The sequence below is a fragment of the Vidua chalybeata genome, chromosome 2, assembly GCF_026979565.1.
Source record: "Vidua chalybeata isolate OUT-0048 chromosome 2, bVidCha1 merged haplotype, whole genome shotgun sequence".
Taxonomy (NCBI): domain Eukaryota; kingdom Metazoa; phylum Chordata; class Aves; order Passeriformes; family Viduidae; genus Vidua; species Vidua chalybeata.
The window spans coordinates 66213219-66236326 of NC_071531.1; the positions used below are offsets into that span (position 1 = coordinate 66213219).

Below are 23108 nucleotides of genomic sequence, written 5' to 3' on the forward strand. Positions count from 1 at the left end.
AGGACTAGAAAAGGAACCATTAATGGTCATCTCACTATCTGCCACAGAAGACAATTTTTATATATCTATGTGCATATCTGCATGGCAGAATTTTCTGCCCACTTACTCTGTCTCTTGCTATGTATCTTGGGGGAGGTAAGATTAAGTTCTATCTCTTAAGCTTAAATATATCCCTATACTTCCCCTTACTTCTTTTGCCTTCCAGTTATTGTAGGCTGTGGGTTCCTTCCTTCTACAGGGAGATAATTTTTAATTTACACTAACATCATATTCCTAAAAGAGCAATAGTTCAGTGGAGGTAATGTAGTGAGGAACGAGACAAGATAAAAACATTAGAGGTGGTGTGCGCTGCCTGTTAAAAAAACAGCAAACAGATGTACTTAACTGTATAAAAGTTCTTTATTTTTGCCACTTACACTTTCTAGAGTTGCGTTTTTTATGGCTTTCCCTCTGCAAACAGAAATCCCAGAAAAAGTTGTGGGTCTGTATATATATGTTTAAAAAGATAATGACTCCTGGTTCTCAGGCCTTTCTGTGGGTCTTGAGCAATAACTATGCCTATTCCCTGTAGTCACCAGTAAACAATTTTGCTTGCTCTCCCTGCACTCCTGAAATGTTGGATGTGTTGTAATTGTCTTGATGTATAATGAATTTAATGTCTCATAATTGCACTGCAGGGAGTTAATACCACTATGAAGTCTTGGGACATCTTTAGGTAATTAAAACTTCATGCAAGTCCATATTTTATAGCAAAAGCAAGATAAATATAAGTTTGTCGCTTATGAATGGCAGATGAAACTGTTCAGGGGTGACATTACACGGACCCTTTTCAGAAGGGAGTGAGAATCAGTGGCCTCTCTTGGTTATAAAAAACACATAAAGCAGCCCTATGAGAGTGTTTCCTCTGCTGGCTACAAAGGCCAGGCCAGATGAGCAGCTGTGTTTGCGGAGGCGAAGGTCTGAAGTTCTATTCCCAGTGCTGTGAACCTGTGGTGAACTGATGACTGTGGTATCTGCGCATGTCTGTGGACATCATTCTTTACTGGGGTCTCATCAACAACCACACTGAGTTCAACAAGAGGGCACTCAAAAATAATATGGACTGCCTGGTAGGTAAGAAACATTGGATTTGGGAAGCATTCTAGCAGCTATGCCATTCATAATTCTGCACAGCTAGGGCATTCTTCTGTTCTGCATCTTACGCACACCTTGCTTTTTCCATCTCTTCAAGACAAATGTGTGCATGTGCTCATTACACTCATTTTAGAGACATCTGCGCAATTAGCACAAATATTCTTGGCAATCCTGAAGTGTAACACTTCAAAATGTCAGCTTCTGAGAACTCCACATTTGTAAGTAAGAAGTAAATGGTACCAAAAAGAACACTCTAACCTTAAAAAAACCAAACAAACAAAAAAACAAAAAACAAACAAACAAAACAAACAAACAAACAAACAAAACAAACTTAAAAAAAAAAAAAAAACAAAAAAACAACAAAGCAAAACTAACAAAAACTGCACCACAAAACAAAACAGAAAAAGAACCTAACTACTTCTTTTCCATTCCTGTAGGATAGGGCCTATATAACCTCGTTACACAACTGGAGAAACAGGTCATACAATTTATGCAGTCACTTTGAAATAAAGCTGAGATGAAAAAAAAAAAAAGTACTGCAAACTTAAGAAAGAGTTTTTGTTTTAAAAAAATATCCACAGCACTAAAAATCACAAACTCCTGGATCAGCTATGCCAGTTTACTTCAGCTCCTAGGAATCTATCATGGCAGCATATACAATATATAAAACCTATCCCATTAAAGGGAGAATGAGGCAAAACTAACAGCTTGACATAGTAAATATCAAAGGTATATTAAAAGCCAAAACTTTGAAACATCTGCAGCATATGTTTCCTGCTAACTAAAAAAGCAACCACTCTTTCCAGACCAACATACTGCTGCTTTCTTCACTCTGAACGTAAGAGGTTGACAGTAGTACACTGTGGATTTGCATAGGGAACTCCAACCAAAGCATTTGATCATTTTTGCAACAGAAAATTCTGGAGAGTAAAACAAGTTTCTAATAAAACCCACTCTTACTAAATGAAGCAACAACATGTGTATGTAATACATATTTTCTGGAATGGAGATGCTTACTTTGCCTCTCACTCGACATAGTTTTCAAAGGAACAGAATGGAAGGTGACACAGCCCCAGGGACACACAAACCAAAGCTCATCAATTTACCACTAAAGGAATCTAGCAGTCAAGTCTGTTTCTGCCAGTACATACCTCTGTTCTGCCCTTCCATTCTTCCTACCATGCAGGGAGTTCCAGTGAATGCACAGTATCAGAACAAGAGTCTTTATGTAGCTTGGAGACCAGAAATTCTTTCAGCTTGCTTTAAAGAACAGCAGTGACAACAACAACAAAAAAGGGTTCAGATATTTCCTAGTACTCCTTTTTAAATAAAGTACATGATCTTAGTTGAACTCTCAGTTGATGGATATTAATGTAAAACACACAACTGGGACCCTTGTTGGCAAATCTCAGCAAAAAGTCAAGAAGTAGTTGCTTTAGGTCAAAGCTAAGCAATAAAAGCAGGCGTGTGAGGAAAGTTTATGTTGCCAGCATTGATAGATCTGCCACCTGCACTATAGATGAAAAGCAAATGAGCAAAGAGCAGTTAAGGAAGTGGATCTCACAAGCACTAGCATTTGCACAAAATATATTTTAGTAAATGAAGGGGAAAAAAAGGAAACATTCAGTACTTATTTCCCTTCACTCAGTGGCTTGAATTGAATTTACCAGAGTAGCATGTCACATTGTTTGCTGAAGAAAAATGCAAAGCTTAGGCCTTCAGGAGTAAGTCTCTTGTGCTTTACTGATTCCAAAAATGTCAGTGCTTGTCAAAGTGTTTTTGAAATAAAACCAAAACCATGTTAATAAAATGAACTTTCCAAGACAATGATGGCCAAAACTGATTGTTAGATTTCTTTTCAGTAATAAACTGCCTCTGTGGTTGCTGAGTTGATAGGGAAAAGGATTTAAAGAATCAAAGCCAAGTTCTGGTTAACTCAGGGTAAAAAAAAAAAAGCCACTACTGAAACAGAACACAAGCCCTACAGTGAATGGACAGCCTTTTGCTGAAGGTGGGCAGAGCTTAGCAAAATCCAGCTATGCTTTCAAAAATGGCTGTAATCATGATTAGGCTCTAATTGAAGATATTCCAGGACTGCAGCATTCATTGTAGGTACATCTTGTGATATACTGCTGTAGGTTACTGGACAAACCTCAGTACTTCAATACATAATCACAGGCTGAATGTTAGTTCAGAAGAGCTACCCTGCCTATTTATTAAGCATTAATTCCCTAAGAAAATTAACACCTGGAAGGATTCTGTCCCATCTTAGCCCAGCCTTATGGATGAATGGCTCAAAAAATATGCTGCAGTGCAGGCTGAAGGTGTTCCATGATGAGCTGAGTTCCTGTTGTGCACACAAACTGCATGCAGAGCCAGGCAGTGAGAGCTCCAGATTGTTCTGCTGTGTGTTCCTATAGGTGCAGAGGCAGCAGCAGTTCCTGTCTTCCACAGAATAAAGTGGTGCCATAGTTGGACATTCTGTGTCTATTACAGGCATTACTGCTCTCCTCCAGTTCAGCCACCTTACCTAAATGTAGGATGTCTATGCGGTACAGTCCAAGCTGCCACTGCAAGGAATTTTTTTAGTTTTTATGTTTAGGAACTCTATCAAATTGTTATTATTATCTTTTGGATATCTGAGCATAACTTATAACATCAGGAAACATGGAAGACATTTCAGGATTGCTCCCTAAGCTTGCATTACTAGTCTCAGCTAAAAACACTGTTCATACAGAAAATCGTATGTTTAGCATTCAGTCATCATACTTGATTAAAGAGCAATTTACAGGAGTATTTTTTTAATGCAGTGGTATAGAATTATTTGATGGCTTTTAAATAGTAGTTTAAAGGAAATCCATTAGTCTCAGGTATGTTTTGTAATGTCACCTTCATTCCATTTTGATTTTAGATTGCTCTTAAGCAACTAGCTGCAAATACTCAGTGTTTAAAAACCAAGCAGTGGTGGTTAGTTCTGGCCTGTGATTCTTATGGAATATTTCTATTCCACAGTCAGGATGAGATAGCTCTTCAATTCAAATTTCAAGCACCAAAACTGCTTCTCACTGAGTCCAGAATTCACTTACAATGAATATTTTATATTATTTTTCTAAATACCCTATTTTCAACACCACATCTCTCACTTCTATGCTAAACACTGTCGAGAGCTCAATACAAAAGGACTGACAAGCAAAATAAATTAAATTTGTAACTGCTCAAAGGCATTTTCTCTGCTGCATGTGCTTTGAACTTTTTACTAACTGCTTATCTCATGAAAATAAGTATTTCAAAAATAAGTAAACAGAAACCTATTATATTTTCAGTGCTCCACTTGTCAAGCATGTTTCAAGAGCTTCAATTGTAGCTTGATGGACATTCACAACATACACAAAGCCTTATCCTTCAAAACAATGACCGCACCTTAGACTGAGAACTGCTCCTGCAATTCCCCCCAAAGCTGAAGGAGACTGAGGAAGTAACATGGCACTTTCTGGGGACACTCAGCATCATAGCTCGGGGTGCAGCAACACTTCCTTCCTGGCTTCTCCTTTTCTGCCATCAGACATGATGAGGAGAAATATTTTTGCTCTCTCAACTGCTTATAAGTTGAGAGAGCTTCAGGAAAACACAAAATGTTGTACTTAACGCCCAAAAGCTATCAAGATAGCAGGAGTTTATGTCTGTATTCTATGCATTCTGCATTCTTTGTGTTCACTATCAGTGGGCATCCTTCTTCCCAGGCTTTGTTAACCTCACCCCAGGTCTAAGATGACAGAAGCACATGAAGGCCTAAACCTTAACATCAAGGCCTAAACTGTAACAAGGCAATTCTACCAACAAATAATTAGTTTTTCTACCCCCTGGCCATCACTTAGAGCTTGCTTGTTAGGTGCTCTCTGTTTCATGGATTGAATCTCCCTTCTTGTTGATTAGGCTTGAAAGTATACAAAGATAAACATTAAAGAACATCCTTTCTTAAGAAAATTTTACATATTCCACACTTTGCAACAAGCGGATTGCATTTAGCAACGATTAAGTTGTAATGGTGTTGCAGTCTGCTCTGAAACAAAACCAAAGCACAGGGCACCCTGAGGGCTCAACCCCACTCCACAGCCATTACCTGCGGTAGCACGGTCCTGAGGAAAGATGACGTGGCCTGGCGGGGTGGTGACATCTCGCCCTCACCAGGCTGTGGTGAGGGCAGGGCCAGCCCAAGCATGGCCCTGGCTCGGGGCCCCTGTCAGTCAGGCTGGGCCCCCTCACCCTGGAGCACCTCTCAGCTCCTGTGGTGGTTGTGGTTCCCTCACGCTCCAACGTCAGCGCCATTTCTGTGCAGGGCCAGACAACTCATTTACAACCTGCGCCTCCCATTCCCAAAGGAGAGGCAAGGGTTGAGGAGAGCAGAAACTCCCTACAGCCCAGTCAGCTGAGGAGCATTTATGGAAACACAATGCATTTGAGGTTTCTTGGGTTTTGGAGTTACAGCCCCAGGGCTTTGCTTCTGCGTGCCAGCCTTCGGTGCCCCTTGGAGAAGGATCTGGGCAGCATTAGCTCACACAGATGCCGACGGTGCTGGAAGGCCAAAAATGAAGGGAGCTGCAGGGGGGGGCTCCACTCTCAGCTGGAAAGAAAATGTCACATCATGTGAGGGAAGGCTGCTCAGAAAGAGAAGGAAGGCTGCTCCAGCACACAGTACAGGAGGTTCAGGACCTTTCAGATTTCCACATCTGGAGGCAAAACTGAAGCTGCTGTAAGTTGTTCAAAAAAAAAAAAAAAAAAAAAAAAAAAAAAAAAAAAAAAAAAAAAGGTCCATTTTGAAGTTAATGTTCTTGGATCTTAAAATCCAAAAACGTAGCTGCAAAAGATACTACTGTATCTAGTATAAGAGTAACCAGTCCTGTAGAGTTAAAATTCTAAACCCTCAGAACTCCCCCAAAAAATACCAAACACTTGGGTGGGATGTGAGGAAAGAAATATCATGTGAGGAAAGAAAATGATAAAACTACTGTACTCAACCAGGGAGCTCAGAAGGCAAAAACAGCTGAATGGAACATCTTCATCGTTTCTTTACAATGTATTCTCCTGGCCCTGCTTTGTTCAGCACAAAGGTTTTTAAGACCGAGTTCTTTTGATCTGTATGTTACACCCCCTAGCATGGTGAAGTCCTGATCATGATCAAGGGTTTGAGACAAACAAAAAGCAGCAGCTCTTGAACTCCAAGGCTTGTAAATTGTACACAGAGCAAAGCTGACTCCTGGACTCCTGCTCCAGTCACTTTAACACAGTCCTGTTTACACAGATGATTGGTATGTCTGGAAAGACACTATGCTACAAATGCTTCACCTCTGTTTCCTGGCTTCAGAAGCATCCAAGAACCTCACACACAGCAGGTTAATAAATTTATCCTTACAAGCACTTTGGCAACATCACTCTCATTTTAGAGGAAATTGAGGCACAGAGAAAGCTGTTGGTGTAGCATTTCAAGAGATTGCTCCTGGTCAGATTCTCAAGTGTCTTCCCATCATGATGGGAGCTAGATGGAGAGTTTGATTCCCATCTGGGCACCTCAATGAGAACCAGATTTTCACGAGTAATCAGCACCCAGTAGCTCTCACAATGACACTTGCAGACAGATTTTCTAAGAAGTTCCTTTGATCATCTGGCCACTGCCTCAGTGGAGGCAGAGAGCTTTTGAAAAATCTGATCCAGTTTGTGGGTGCTGAGCACTTCTCAACATTCTTCCTTAAGTGACCTGGCCAAGGATGCAGACTAAAATCTGAGCAGAACCATTTTGCCTAATCCCTAGGCCAGTGATTAAACCACAAGTGTATTCTTCCATCTTCAGCAGAGAAAGAATAGACAGACACTAGTTGGGGCAGCAATCAAAATGCCAAACAGCCGCCAGTATCTGTGCCTGCCAAGAAAAATGCCCAGATACTTGTGGGCAAACCAGACAGCCACATTTTGGTACTTTCCTGAGAAAGAATTATTTCTAGTAGCAGTGCCAGAGTCTGGCAACTTGGTTTATGCTCTTTCCAGATGTACCTCTTTCTTCCTGGGCTAAAACCTTTGTGAACGTGCCCCCATAACAGGCACACCCTCCCCACTCCTCAGAAAAAACAGCACTATCCAAACACTGTCCTGTCTCCATTATTCTTAGAGAGCCAGGCATGCCTGGGCAAGACAACACTATTTTGTGTAACGATATTAAGAAGCAGTGATCGTGTCAGTGAAGATTCTTGCTTTCATTGAATATTTCATTCATTTTTGAACATAAGCAACCACTTAGATGTAGAGGAGGAAACACATGCTATTCTTGGCCAGACTTTACCTCTGTGGGAAGCAGCAGCCTCCTTAAAGCAGCCTCTGCACACTGCCTGATTTAGCTACATTTATGATTGCCCTGAGTACCTGAAAGTGTAAATGTGTGCAAAACCCCCAAGCCCCAGCATGGATCCTCTATTTTATGACCTGTTTGTGTGGGGTCCATTTGCAAATGACAGTTTCCAAAGCCTTGAGCTAAATGCTAACTTAAAAACTTCTTCTTCAAACTGACTATTCATTCAGCTGCCAGTTGAGATGCTGCTCTCTGTGTTGCTCAGTAGCAGCTTGTTGGACTGTCTATCACAGGACTCCGTGTCATAATTTAATTAAATGTTCTCTATCTTGCCTCTGTCCCCAGCTTTCAGACCACCTCCCAAGTAAGTATCTGGCCAGTCTGGCAATATGAAGATAAGGCGCCTGTCACCAGTATGCTTTAAGGGAGCAAAGATATCACATGGTAACTATTGAATGAAAATGTTTACAGAAAAATAGTTTTGTAAAACAGCTCAGTCTAAGCTGTTGCTGAATGTTGAGCTCAAGCTTCAAGCTGTATAAGCCAAAAAACGCAGCTGTATCTTTTCTAGCTGCGGCTAAAACCAGCAAAGTGTGCTGGAAAAATCTTTCTGGGAGAGGGGGGGAGGGAGATACTCTCCTAACAGAGGATTACATCTAGAAGCAAGTGTGAACGTTTTTCTGCTCTGTTGGTTCTGTACCTGCAATAGCATACCACATAAGTGATGACTGTGGTTTGTACTTTGACTGTTGAATGGCTGCTTTCACTTGATTCTGACATCTGCTGCAGTAATTATTGTAACAAAGCTTGTCAGAAGCTGGACTTCAGAGCACTGCCCCAGTCTAATAATACAGCTGCAGCTTTACAAACAGAAAATGTGAGGCAGGAAGAGATGAGCTCATGAAGCACATTTATGCAGGCAGTTACAGCACATGCTTTGATGTAGGTTCTAACCTAAAATGTTAGGGAGAATAAATGTCACTGGACAAACTTGGTTTATGATTAGTTGTATTGTGGGCCTTAGGTTTTGTTAGTAAATTCGTCACTACAACTTTTCACTTCTTCCATCTTGCAGATTTTTGTTTATTTTAAATTCTCTTGTCCAAGAGAAACCAAGGCATTTCAGTGAAAAAGCTGGGGTCAACTGAGGGCCCAGATCAAGAAGTCTGTCTTGGGTGTCACCTCCTGTAAACTCAAAATCTAGCAATAGTTCAAGGAAAGGTCTTAGTTCAGAGAGCAGTGGGGTAATCAGGACACACCTTGCTGGTGAAGAACTGGGAGATGTGACACTGGAGCAGAGGTACCAGAAAGGACTGGTGAAAAAGGCTGGCAGGTTTGATAGTCCAGCCTGATGTGCCTTTGGAGCAAGACCAAACAGGAATTCCAGTGGTCACAGGAAGGATGCTGACAGTAAGCAAGGTTAATATGCAAAAGATGGACCCTTCTGTGCAATTGGCTTACTCTGGAGTCCAGGTCTTGGGACAGTAGGGCTGTTCCATTTTGCTTTTCAAGCTATATATAGCAACACTGACTTTTTCTCCTGGTCTTAAATGTAATTAGTGGCTTACATCTTTTGTATTAACAAAATAGCACAGAGACTTAAAGGTAGGATAATCAGCTCCAGATAATCAGTCTCATTATTAGATGCTGTTACTCTGGGAAGTCTGTGTTTCTGTCAAAATTTGTCAAGAAATGCATTCCAAGAATTGGGAGACATTTCCTTTTACTACTAATCCTTGCATTTCCACTAGGAAGCTGTAGTTTTGAATTTACATATTCTGAGAAAATGTTTTGCTTATAAATTCCTGCTTATTCCTTTGGGAAATAATTGGAACTACTCATTAAATATAATCACTTAGAATTGGAAGAAAATTCACTGTCGGGAGAGGACAGTCAGCATTTCCCAAATCATTTTTCTCTCTGTGCCCATGCAAACAATCTCTTGAAATCACTGCCTGACACAGGTCTTGTAAGAACCCAAGTCCCATTTTTAACCCAGACAAGAGAAAACTGTACTTCAGGAAACTGCACAAGGCAGCCACCCTAAACTGAGTAGTTTTCCAGCCTTTACTGATTCACTCATGACAAAGCAAAACAGCCTCCTGACTGAATTCACACAGCTAAATAAATAACTTTTTAAGTGTTTAAATGTCATTGTGAAAGTAAAAAGATGAGATGTGCTGTATATCGTCTCTACAAAACCAGAAGTAGTTGTATTATAAATAAACAGTTTGCTTGGTATTAGGGACATAGGAAATTCCATTCAAGAACAGACAAATGGCACATCTTGTCTGGTATCCTGCATCTGGCACAGGCCTATAACAGATGCTTAAAATACTTGGCTCCCTTGGTCCCACAGTCTCCCCTGTTCCACCTGCCACCGTTATAAATCACAGTTTTCCTAACCTCTGGTGAAAGTCCCTGCCCTGCTCACTTGCATCACATGGGAGGTGGAAGCAAGGGCCAAGGGAATATATTTGCCCTGTGTGATCCTTATTGCACTGTTTGGTGCCGAGTTTGCCCAAACTGTGGTTCTGACTGGTGCAGAACTTGTAAGGCATTGCTGCCTGTGCTGCCCACACAGCCAAACAAAGCAGCTCATAGGTGAGGACTGTGCTTGGCTCCAGGGAAAGGGGGGAGCAAACCCCTTCTCACCCTTGTTTGCACACAGGAGGCCAGCACAGCTGGCCTGGTACCACTGGCCAGGTACTAATCATAATCAGCTGCCCTTATTCTATCAAGGCACTGCCTCCTATCTGCACCCTACTGCTCAATGATACTTATATCCCGTTGTTGCTTTCTTGGTAACTTCGAAAGTTTAATGCATGATGACTAAAAATTAAATTAGTTTATTGTTTATCAAGCAGAGTTCACTTTTGTCCTTATTTCAAAGGTTATCACAACATCTACCCAGTGGGCCATTTCATGCAGGTTCCCCTCTTTAGGTGACTAGTGCTTCTAGCCATTGTCTCCAGAGTGACACGCCTGTATCCAACAAAACTGACTGTGACATTCTCCCTTACTAGAAATGTTACTTGCCACAGATTATCTCCTTCATAACCAACATTAAATTCAATGGTACAGTTCATTAAAGGCTTCCAAAACAGACAAACAAAAAAATCAAAACATTCCTATTTAAAAAGTTAAAAGTTTTAAAACCCTATCTATTTATTGCATTAAAGCCTCTCTGTATTCCCATGTGAAATATTATAGTATTTTAAAAAGGCTAAAGAGAACTTATGACTATAGATAATGCAACCAGCTAGGAAAAAAAAAAACAAATTGTGTTTGAAGGAAGAAAATTGTGCCCCTCAATTTGGACATATTGTCTCTACAGTTGCTAAACACTGCTTTTAGAGACTGGCCTAATAAATTTTTACATATTAATAAAGAAAAACTGAATCAGCATGGTGTGCAAGGGCTGTTGAATATAGTTTGATATGTCAGTATTCTCCATGCTCAAGAATTTTCTGATTTTGGATCCATTCAACTGAATATAACATTCAGTGTCAAAGGTCTGAATCTAGAGCAGACCTTTGATCTAGCTACCCCAAATTTTGTATCCACAAAGGACAAGATTTGGCCACATCAATCTTCTTGAAAGCGTGGACATTTTAAAGCTGCTACAGTACCCAGGAGAAGTTTGCATCCTTTAGCATATTCCAAATCGATATTACATTCAATGAGGCTCAGTATTAACAGCAACTCTGTGACTTTTTATACTTCTTTCCTGTTTCACAAGAGCAATGACTTTCAGAATATTAATCTTATTCCAGTCAGGAACAGTTGTAGAGGTTTTTCAAGGCAGACAAATGAGTCAGCCACTTGTTCCAAATAAATGAAAATGGTGTTCCAAGTTTCCTAGACAGCTTTGAAAACTACATACAGAAATTCAGCTGCTTAATCTATTATGTTCTACATCTCACGTTTAAGAGAACACAAAATCACTTGCATTTTATTCCAGATACAGGTTGTTTTGTCCACAGCAGTCCACAGCAACCTCATTTTGTCTTTGCTATTAACATACATGCTGGCCACCTTGCTCATGCCGTTTCTAAGAACACAAGTAGCACTCTTCAGAGCAAAGAGAAACTGCTGATGTTCCTAGACTGCCATGGATATCCTAAATAATAGTGAACCAAATTTCCTAATGTCTGTGATTACATTTGCCCGTTTGTTTAACGAGGATGTTAATACTTTGCTTTCTGGGGAGAAATGTTGTAAACCTCAATTAATATATCCATTACAAAAAGGGCATGAATTACAGCTTTAACTGTGCAGTAAAACAGAACATCTGTGTGAATAAATAATTATAAGGAGATATATAAAACTATAATAACTTCTTTACTGCAAATCTTGCCTTAACAAGAAACATAACTCCTTCCTCCCTCAAGAAATCTGAATACACTGACTCATGTCTTTGTTTAAGTGTCATGGTAAATTTGTTCATTTATAACATGTAATAGTTTAGCTTTGAACTTCTGAGTTTTGGAAAAGGCAGAGCGGAAAAATGTTTTCATAGGAGAGGAGTGCACATTCCAGAGCTGTCGACTGTTACTCGTTTATGAGGCAGGGGAAGAACTAGTTTGGTTTTAGGCTTTGGTTGATGCAATTTGTTGTCTGGTATTTTGTGATAAACTAGAGCTTACACTGTACACTGAAGTATTTCAATTTTCTCTCTCATCTTTCCAGCTTTTGCTTGTTCAAAATTCTGACCAAGCTTGAAACTGACTGCTGTTGAGGAGAGAAAAATTAGTTGTGTACTACTAGAAAGAATGATCCTTTGTAATATACAAAGTAGTCCAGTGAGAAAATAACACATAGTTTTCTGTGAATTATAGAGCTGCACCAAAGCATAGTGGAGGAACGCAGATGATATTACTTGTAAAAACAGAACAAACCAAAATGTGAGCCATTCGTGGTGCCTTTGTAACATGAGCAACAGTTCTAAACACAATTTTCCTGGGCTGTTTCATGTTTATTTCATGCATTAATGTCTAATTATATAAAAATTTTAAAATAAGAAAATAAAATAAACTCTCAGTAGCTTATTTATTCAAGTAAAGTCAAAAAATATCTTTTTGCTCTCCTGCCTTTTTGAAGGCTATTAACATACATTCTTCCTTCTCTTTCTAGAAAAGAAAATGCAGATTGTCAGAATCCTTCAAATTTGATACTCAGCACTTTTATGATCTCTTCATTACTGGATGTGGAGTCTGGATATCAGAGTTGGTATAGTGAAGTACTCTCCTATTAAACTGAGGTAATTTTCTGACAATTAATGAAAAAGTCTAATGCTGAAACAATGTGATTAACACACCTAAGTTCCATTTCCTAAGAAAAATTATTGCCATCAAAAAGGATCTATCTTGTCAAAAACCTTCAGAGATAAGAGGTAGACACTACATGAGAATGCTAACCCCTAGCCAGAGATGAGAACTTCTCCATTCACAAAGCCAGAAGATGTCAGGTTATTCTAAGAGAGGGAGGCTTTGCTGTGTACATCATCTTCTTTTCAGACATAAATTGAGATGAGTTTCTGCTTATTGGGAAAGGCATCCCTACAGTGGCCTGTTTCATAAACATGTCTCAGTCAGCAGGAAAGGTGCCTTTCTGAAAGCCCACCAGTCACTGGTCAGCAGTGTCACGTTTTCCCTCGAGAAGGGAACTGCTCCCAGCACAGAGGTGATGCAGGCGCCGTGTGTTACAGGAACATGTAGCTAAGGATGCACACAGGAAGGCACTCAGCTGCATAATTGTAGTAAAAAAATGCAACCTAAGCAGGTGGCTCTGAGGCTTGCCCATAAGCATGCAGAGATATAATTAACTTCAGAACCAAGTAATGTAAAAAAGATTTTTGGAAAGTATCTCTTCCTTTCCTGGCACACCAGTAAAAAAGATACTGTCAGTTTTGTGTCCATTGCCCTAATAGCATTGCATAACATTCTTGGTATATCAGTGTGAATCCTAAAGGGGTTAAACAGGTTATCATAAAATCACCACTCCAGACAAAAAGAAATAAAATGCAGAGCTAGGAGCACAGGAAGATCAGCTAGAGGATAGATATAGTCTTATATCTAACAAAGCTGCTGCAGGCTCCATGTTAGCTTTCAAAGTAATGGTATTCCATTACAAAACAGTAACCAACATGGAATATAGTTCTTTGAGGTAATTGAAAGCCTGTCTGTTAAACAAATGATACTCCGATTTTATTTTTTTTCCAAGGCTTCGTATTTCTTATATATTTTCAGCAATTTTTGTCCTATCTGCCTCCTAAACCAGCACTTTGGACCTCTGAAAAATTGTTTGTTTAAAGCCAGAACTCTGATTTCAATACCTTTCCGTTATTAATATTCCTTAAGTTACATTTCAGCTTCCAGTCAAGGTTTGCTGCACCAGTTTCTCTTTTGATGTGAGTCCACTGTACAGTACCTTGGATCTCAGCTAGAATACACACCATGTCATATGAACAGTAAAAAACAATATAGCTCAGCTTCCCCAAAGTAGGTTAAATCAGGAGTTTTAAGGATAATCAAAACCATATTTTTACCAGCAAGCAGAGCCAGTAAGTCATTGAAGCTATACAAACATATTCATATCCACATTGCACTTCATTAGAAAAAGAATCTCACACCCAGGAACACAAAAATTCAGAATATTGAATAATTGTGGAACCAAAAAATGGAAGAATATGGTGGTCTTTGCATGAGAAGTTCATCGTAAAAGGGATTCCAGTAAAACAAGGTGATTCTTTAGACTTTGTATAAACTTCTTTATGCCTTTCTTAGCAGACTTTGGAAAACTTGAAGGACTTTATACAGAGCAGTATTACTTACAGAAGAATTTATTACTTGTATTCTTTAGGTGAAACTTACTTATGTATGAATTGATATACAAATACATGCAAGTATGGAAGTGCATGCATGTTTCCAGCAAAGTCTGTAGCTGAATATTTAAGACCACCTGATAGTCTGTGGTAATGTCAATAGATAGGTGCCAGTCAATTTGATATTTTATGTCAGCAGGTTATTCTACATGTGAGAATACATCTGTGTAAATGCAACAGTATGTATCTTATAGACGTTGTTTACATGCAGTTCTTTACAGGACTTGTGTCTAGACCAAATCTGAATTTAGACTGCTGTCACTGAGAGCAGAATCTATGTCTTTGTACAGTTTCTTTCATGTTTATTTTTATTTTAAATACTGGCTTTCTTTTCACTGCTAACTAAAAAGGCTGAATTATCAATATAAGTGGAAGTTACCCAAATAGCAGCCAACATAGAACAGAGTCAATAGCAGCAATTCATGGCCTTCTTTAGTTTGTTGTGTTTTTTTTAATGCTCAGAGCCCACACAGGCAAGAAACTATTTCCCATACTGGGTATGGAAATACTGCTCACCCCTTTGAAGAATACAAAGCTAAGAAATTAAATTTAAATTATTTAGTCAAAACAAAACACTCTCCTCATTTCAGAAAGCACTGCCCAATTCAGCCAACTTGTGGCTACCTGAAAAAGGGAATAATTTGATCACCTATGCCTGAAATCACACATTTTTAAGTTGTTCTAACCACAGTGTAGGCACAGCTTAACTGAATGATTTCACCATCCAGAGTTATTTCTCACATTTCTTTGTTGCTCCAGTAATATAAAAAAAAATCAGGAACTGGAAAGTCATATGATCCATAGAAAAGAGAATATTGTGGTTTCTAAGAAAAATATTTATTACCAAGTAAGCTTTTTTGATTTATTAAATGATAGCTTCCCATCATAGTGTTTTTTGATATGGTGTTTGAAACCACAATGATTGTACAAAGCCAGCACCTTATTTGTTTAAAGGCACTCACTTGTGTTTTTCTTAATAGAAGTATCAGTTCCTGACAATGCCAGGTTCATAGAAGCTTGTCCAGGAATAAATTCTTGAATTTTTTTTTTTTTTTCTAGAGTGTCCATTAAGCCAGGGCAGGCACTGTGTCCCAGTGCTAGTCTTCTAACATTAGATTTATAGGATGTTATAATTAACAACAGGTGATGGGCAGCACTACATGCACAGCAAGCAAAGTGAAAAGACTGGCAGCTAAGAGCCACTTGTGAATCATCAAAGCTTTTCCCTGGATAAACTCAGTAGTAAACCTGATAGGTCTTCTGGCAATTGTTTTGGGTTGGGTTCTTTTTGTTTGGTTTGGTTTGTTTACTTGGGTTGTTCTTTTATTCCACCACCACCCTTGATCCTTTTTCATATCAAAGATTAGGGACCATCTGTCTGTTTTTACAGTTGTGTAGCTTTTCCACTTCTGTGTTTACTATCTATAAAATGAGACAAATTATGCTTCCTTACTCACAGAGGACTTCTTGGAGGACTACAGACAAGTCTACACAAAATTTTGAAACTACGCAGATTTTTAAGAGACACTTGTGTCTCTGTTATTCCAGCTCTTTCAAACTTGTCTTCTGTACAAATAACAGGAAAAAAAAAGTTCAAGACACATGCACCCTCCACTTCAATTTTAAGAAAGGCTGTGCTTCAGCTTAGGGCTAAAAAGGAGGAAGAAAGACACTGAAAACACATGAATTGGCAAAACAAAAATATGTCTTAAATGAATTTTCCTTTGCATTGTTAAACAAATATCTCTTTTTTTCCTTCAGTTGTGGGAATATAAACAAGGCAAGGTATGTTGGGAAAGGCAAAGACTTTGTTTAAGCAAGTGAAGAAGGACATGCATCCCAAATCTACCAACAGATCTAACTTTTATGAATAATTCTCAATGTAGTAACCTGATGTGATCATTATGTTAATGTGTTAATTATATGTTGTAGCATATTGATTATAACAAAGGAGTACTTTAATTTAAAAACCACATTTGTTTTGGATAACCTACTGTATATTCTTATGGACACTAGTAAATACTTTAAATGCACTAACTGGTAGATATAAATAAATATTTTAAAATAAAAAATACTTAAAAGAAGAAATATTTAACAAGGAAAAAAAATCCATATTCGTGCTGTAGAAAGGATTGGAGATTTTTCATAGCTATCATGCTCTTGCCAATAGTCCGCGATTTCCTCTACAAATAGCTCTTATACATTAAATTCAATTCTGCTGAAGCTCTTCTAGTGTGTTTCTCCCCTCGTTTCATCCTCCCCACCTCAAAATACACTTGAATCAGTAACCTTAAAGTTTTTAGCACTATTATATTAGAGAGAAATTGCTATTATTCTAGATTTGTATTACCATGTTGCCAACAGGACCACATGGTGTAGTGGTGAATTTATCCCGTTTGCTACAGAGTCTGCACTTCATTAAAATTTACACAGCAGTGCTTATCTATAGCTGAGACAAAACGTGGCCCAGGGGAACACTTGTTACTCTGGGTAATTAATCAGAGGTGATGGGAAATTTTTCTTAGTGTTCTTGATAATCTCTAGGGCATCATCCAACTGTGAAATTTTGGCCTTACTGAAGTGGAAAGCAAATTTCATCAGTAACTAGAACAGGCCAAGACATTTCTCACAAAGCACTTCACAACCTGGTGTCATCTGGCAAAGTTTCTTTCTCAGTACAGTCTTTATTCAGAGCTGGAGCAGCAGTTCGTTTCTATTGAATATTTCACATGCATACATTAAAAGTCCCTTCTTTTGGCAATCATAAGCCAATATTTTAAGAAAGGTTCTGCACATTCTTTAGGGTAAATAGCTTTCTAAAGGGCTTGAATCTATACTCCAAAAAAGTCTCTCAGCTCAGTGAACTTGTAATCACATCCTCAATACGAAATTCGTGGTTTCACATGGGCAGGGAGAAAATACATAACTGTCAAAGTGCTTGAAGATTCAAGCACATAGCTTGACAGAGCTGGAAAACTTTCCCTTTCTAGCCTCAAAGATAATTTTTTAATTAGAAAAAGAAGAATCACTCCCTCCATCAGATGCTCAAACTTAAAGTTCTGTTACTGAAAAAATAATACCATTAAAAAAGAAAAGAAAACCCAAACCAATAGCATTTTATTGTTGTGGTTGCTAGGCAGAGGTTTTCAAATTCATTTATGTTGAGACCAAACAGAAGTGTGTTGTTCTTACTGAAGTGATTAAGGATAGCTAAACTTCTACTGCATAAAAGTAGGAGGAATTTTAAAAAGACTGAAACTATTTTCAATTCAAAAGATCTTCCTCAACCCAAAGGACTATTCAAACATCAGTCAGGTCCCTTAGAAAAAGCTCAGTGATTTAGGCAGGTGTTAGACAGAGCTGAAACTGTCTCAGCAATTTTATTTCCCTTTAGCTCTTCCAGGTACAATTTTATTATTACCAACTGTAAATAATGAATTAACATTTATTTTGTATTTTTATGAGCAATTCAGTAGTTTAGCCCTTCTTGTCCTAAAGATTTTTTCCCAGCTGTATCTATTTAAAACAACATTATTTGAAGAGTTATAAATATACAAAATAATTGAATCATGAACAGTAATGTATATGAGACACAAGTTTACAGGCTAAATTTAAATTGACTGATATTTCATTTAAGTGTTGCTGTACTTAAACATAGAGAACAGCTGAACAGATAGTGATGGACAGGTTTATTGAAGCTCACAAAGAGAGCTACAAGCTTCCTGTTCCTTTTTTTTTTTGACTGACCTCTGTCTCACAGTAAGATTTTTCTGATTAAGAACGTTCTGTGTTACTGCTGGATGCTCTTCTTTTGAGTGTGTTGTACAATTATCACTGTGACAGGAGCTAAATGAAAGCCCATTTTCTCAAAGTACTAAATAGCATCATGAATTCTAACATGGACATTTCAAAAAAGTTTATTTCTCATTGTGATGACTGATACAAGCTCTCCATAATAGATTCACAAAGGGATTAACAATTTTGTGAGTTTAACAAAAGTAACTGGCTCTCAGCATTAATTGCTGCCTTGAAAGTCTATCCTAAACAAGTCATCCTAATGGCTCGGATCCAAAAGAGAATCAGTTCTCTTCTTAACGGGCAGATACTTAGATGGATGTAGCTTCTTGATACTACTTCTTCTAAATCAAAGTTCATGCTGGTATTGTGCTTTCAGAATGAGCTGTATCTCACTGATTGAGTAAATTATGAAACAAGACATTTCTGGGGTCAAGTTACCATGCATGCCAAGGTCTGCATTTCAGGTGCAGGGCCTGGATGAAAGATCTGTACCCACACCCATGAGGCACATTACTTTCCCTGAATACTTCAGTGATCAGCAGCAAGGCCACCAACTGTTGTGTAAGTCTGAGTACAATTTTTATTTGTGTGCCTCAATTCCTTTGTGTGAAAACACGCTGGCGATACACTCCTTAATGTAGGAGTTAGGATGATAAGCTGGTTACTCTTTGTGAAGTAATAGCATGTTGAAATCTGCTTAGCTCACCTCCCTGAACTCAAGGATAGAGCTATATGAATTCTGTCTTAAAGAACTTAAGAGTCTTGCTGTTTAAGACATCCACATTGCTTATCTAATCTGTGTGTGTGTCCTGAGACCTGATTCAGCTATCTCAGTCTGAGAACAGCTGGAGTTAAAGCAATGTATACATTTCACACCAGGGACAAAATTAATTATCTCCCTGATATTTTGTTTAATATTTATGCAAGCGTACACATGCTTATCTCTAGAATTTTCTTAATGGGGGACCTAAAATCAAAAGTCACATAGAAACAATACTAACTCCACTATATTTGGGCTACAGAAATAAGGGAAAAGTAAGATGAAGGTTCTTTGCAAAAATAAATTACCTTAAAACTTGTAGGCAAACAGCACAACAAAACCCGTAAAATTTCCAATTCGGCAAAAATATCCTTTCTATTTCTGTTCTCTTAATAAATGAATGAATGAATACTACCAAGCCTGCTAGAGACTATAGGTGGTGTATCCTTGTCATGCTAACATTCATATAGATACTGGACACTTGCTGTCATTGTATCAGGAACAATCTGTAGCAGCAGGAGAACAGAGGAAATTCAAAGTCTCTTCAAAGATTATTATGCAAACTTTACAGATTTACTTACACAGAATTAACCATATCACACCACCAAAGAGTTGGGTATGACTGCCCCCAAAACTCTGTAGATAAACACTGTAGAAACAAGCTGTCTCTATATGTATTTGCCTGAGTTTAGTACTACACCTAGCTACAAATTTTGAAAGTAGGTTACAGAATATGCTGTACGTCAGGCCTGATGGATTAAAAGAAATAATTGTTAATATAATTTCTTTCAAAATAAGTAATTCCCAACTTACAATATTTTGGAAATTAGTAAGAAAAAGAGCAGCTAAGGAGATCTGGATTATTCACAGACTTAGGCAAGATGGAAAATAATTAGATCATCCATCCCGTTTTCCTGCCAATGCAGTATTGTTGTTCCCTGCAGTACATTTTCTAGTACTTAGTTTTTGAAGTCCCTTGAGAAGGGAGATTCCAGAATTTCCTTTGGACACGTACTGGCACACTCTGTCAGGCAGGTTTATCCTCCCTCTGTTCAATCAAGCATTTCCTGTCTCTTCTTACTTCATCTTCCACTCAAGAATTCTTCCTCCTCCTCAGTGCCAGAGCCTTTCAGGAATCCAGAAGGGACACTCTGCCTACAGGAACAGATATTCCCAGAACAGGATATTTCACAGTATGGAAACCTATAGCAGACTATTTTAGGAGAACATTCTAGTAGGCTCCTTTTTCTGGTCCTTGTATTCTGGGCAGGATGCATCTGAAAGGTGCTTAACTACCTTGGAACATTTTCAATTCTTTAGTATGAATTTTGGGGAGAATATCTGTTGAAACCAAAGGTTGACTGCCTCAGATCAGGTTAGAAGGACTGCTGAATGAACATCCTGCCGTGGAAAATAAGCACTATGGCACTAGTGATTTGCTCCTTTAAATAAGTGGACATAAGGAAGAGGCCTGAAGAAAGCAGAAAAATATGGAGAAAAACATTGGCCCAGTGGTGACTGAATAAAAACCCATCTGTGCTGGGTGGATCTCCTCAGGAGAGTATCACATAGAGGTACAATATTCACAGTCATGCTGTGAATACAAAGACATAGTAGCCCACAGCAACTCATTCCAAGCAGTTCTCTTATTAACAGAGTAGTTGTGGGAAAAGATTTATTACCACTCAGCAGGCTGTGTGCACACTCAGCATCATGAAATCCTGGTGTGTCTTTGTGAAGAGATCCCTCTGCAATTCTTGCAAAAGCTGGCGATTCCTAAGGAACCCCAGGCCAAATATGGCCTAAGGATTTTAGGCATCTGAAGAGTCAGGTCAAGACAGGAATTTAAGTGTGGTTTGCTGAGTGTAAGTGTTAAGCTTGTCAGACTGAATAATACAGCTTTTAAACCTGAGCAGTCCAAGTCTGCTACCTTGATGACAGCATTGTACTACAGGTCATGATAAATGTCATTCTTGAACTAGAGGTTTAGCTTTGTCTTGAAAGAGCCTTGCCAGAGTACTCAGAGATATTTTCTGAGAACAACAACAAATGTTAAATATTGTTTTGTTCTTCAGATTTGAGCAGGTGGACTTCATAGTCATTGGTCTTGCAAAACAGTTTGCAGCAGGGAGGGATTAAGTTTCCATTACGTAACTCAAAAGACTGGCCAAATATAAAAAAAAAATGATGAAAGAATTCGGTTGTAATTTGGTCTGGGTCTTTGAAGGGATAGAAATATTCCTGGATGTGTCCTTTGTTTTGACACGTTTATGCCTATTACAAATCGAAGGGAAAAGTTGGAGTATTATTTCCTCCAAACTGTCTCAGCCCCACTTTGTTCTAGTGTCTCTGACAGAATCCCTTTGACAGTGAATGAACTTTCTCTTTTAATGTAATTGTTCTTGAAGATGTTTAAAGCATCCAAAAGAGAAAAGGAAACAGTTCTACAAGTAATTTGTAGAAATCTGGGAAGTATCTATAACTTGTAACTTATACAAGGCAATGCAATTTTAATAAATCTTTTGCTGCTCTTTTAGAAAAAAAAAAGTAGAGACAGAAAAGCTGTATCAGTACCTTATTTCACTAAAAATTCAGAGAGCTAAATCAGTGTCTTTTCTTTATGTTTTACTGAAACTGCCTTGGGTGCTGCTTACTTCAGCAGCATCAATTTCAGGAATGAAAACTAATTAGTGAGAATAAATACAAGCACATCTGGAGTGAAAAAAAAAAAACAGGCTAAAAATTAGGTCTTTATATACTTCATTTGAAGAACTGTAAGAGCATTCAAAAAGGAGAAAAGCAGAACAAAAGTCCTGTGAAGCTCAAGATTTTTGTCCTGAACTACCAAAAATTGGATGATCACCAACTCCAATTTCTATTTTAAAACATAGGTCATCCTTAAAAAAGGGTATTTTTAAATTTTGATGTAAGTAGAAAAATACATACTTGTTGCTTTGAAAAGAGGGGAGAAAATAATTTAGTGTGTTTTGCAGTGCTGAATTATTAATTAGCAACACAGTAATCATTGGTCCCACCAGCACACAACGCTTCCTGCTTCAGTGATGCACTCCCTGGGAAGGGGCAGTGAAGCTCCATTGGGCACATCTCTGCAGATTTATTTGGTGGTAAATTTGGGTTTTCAATTAATTCTTTCCTGGTAAACTGTGGAAAGGCAGTTCCTGGGAAAGCAATGGAAAACTTGTCCCATTTTAGTGGGCAAGCTTCACCCATGCCAAGGAATGTTTTTGACAGCAAATGATGAGGTATCCTAAACTAAATTTTAATCTGCACCCTGACAGGAGGTGAAGTAAAGAATAACCATCCACCTCTAGTGAAGGTTATGTTTATGGACAGGATTGCAGCTTGGGCAAACCTTCTGTTAGGGCTCAAGGTAGTAGCTTCAGGGCAAAGACAGCACAGTAACACTGCAGAGACCTTAAGATCAACTCAGTATTTGTGGTGAGATTAAAAAAATAAAAATACTTTCTATTGAGTCAACAGTCACAGGAACTGCAAAAAAGAGAAAAGGAACAACTTAGACCTATGAATGGAAGTTACCATCTGTAGTATTTCCAGCTATTCAATCAAATGCACAGTTAGCCATAAAACTTACTGAAAGAAGCACAATTCCCCTGAAGAGTCAGAGGGAAGAGAAGTCAGATTCACAAGCTTTTTCTCCTATACAAGCAGCAAAACAATCAGGTATTTGCCAGCACTTGTGTGAGGTCTATAAAATTGAAAAGAGGAGCAATTCTAGGTACTTGCACTACTTCCACCCCCACCCAGAAAAAGCAAAAGCTTATTTTTTTCCTAATTCACAGAAATCAAAGAACATGTGTATCCACGAATTTAGGAATTTATCATCAGAAAAACTAACAAAAAAAATAAAACCCAAAAGCCCAAATACCCCAGACACCACACATCCCCAAACACACCACAATCAGTTTGGTAGGTAGGTACAAAACAGAGATGTAGGTGGGCAATATAATATTGGTTAAAGCTATTTGATTTTCACCCTAGCAAAATAGGTGAATTCTGTTTAATAACCTGTCATTCTTTTAGAACACAGGAGGAACATTTCCTTGAGATGCATTTCCTGTTTTCCTCTCATTACTCTTTAGAATGGAGAGGGATGGTGCTTCCTTCTCTGGCTGGGGTAGATGATTCCACAGCTTGAGCTACTACTTTGATAA

At 38.5% G+C, this 23108-nt stretch overlaps 1 protein-coding gene across 4 annotated transcripts in view; it reads left to right on the forward strand.

The window, feature by feature from the left end:
- COL8A1 (collagen type VIII alpha 1 chain) overlaps positions 1–23108 on the forward strand; it is an 87035-nt gene that overhangs the window by 3396 nt on the left and 60531 nt on the right. The window contains exons 1-3 of one of the 4 annotated variants that reach the window (XM_053933438.1): positions 5282–5884; positions 7817–7915; positions 12608–12734. The gene's annotated coding sequence lies outside the window, so the exon portion shown is untranslated. Of the gene's footprint in view, positions 1–5281; positions 5885–7816; positions 7916–12607; positions 12735–23108 lie in introns of those variants that run through there. The other 3 variants (XM_053933416.1, XM_053933419.1, XM_053933428.1) reach the window with 3 other exon arrangements.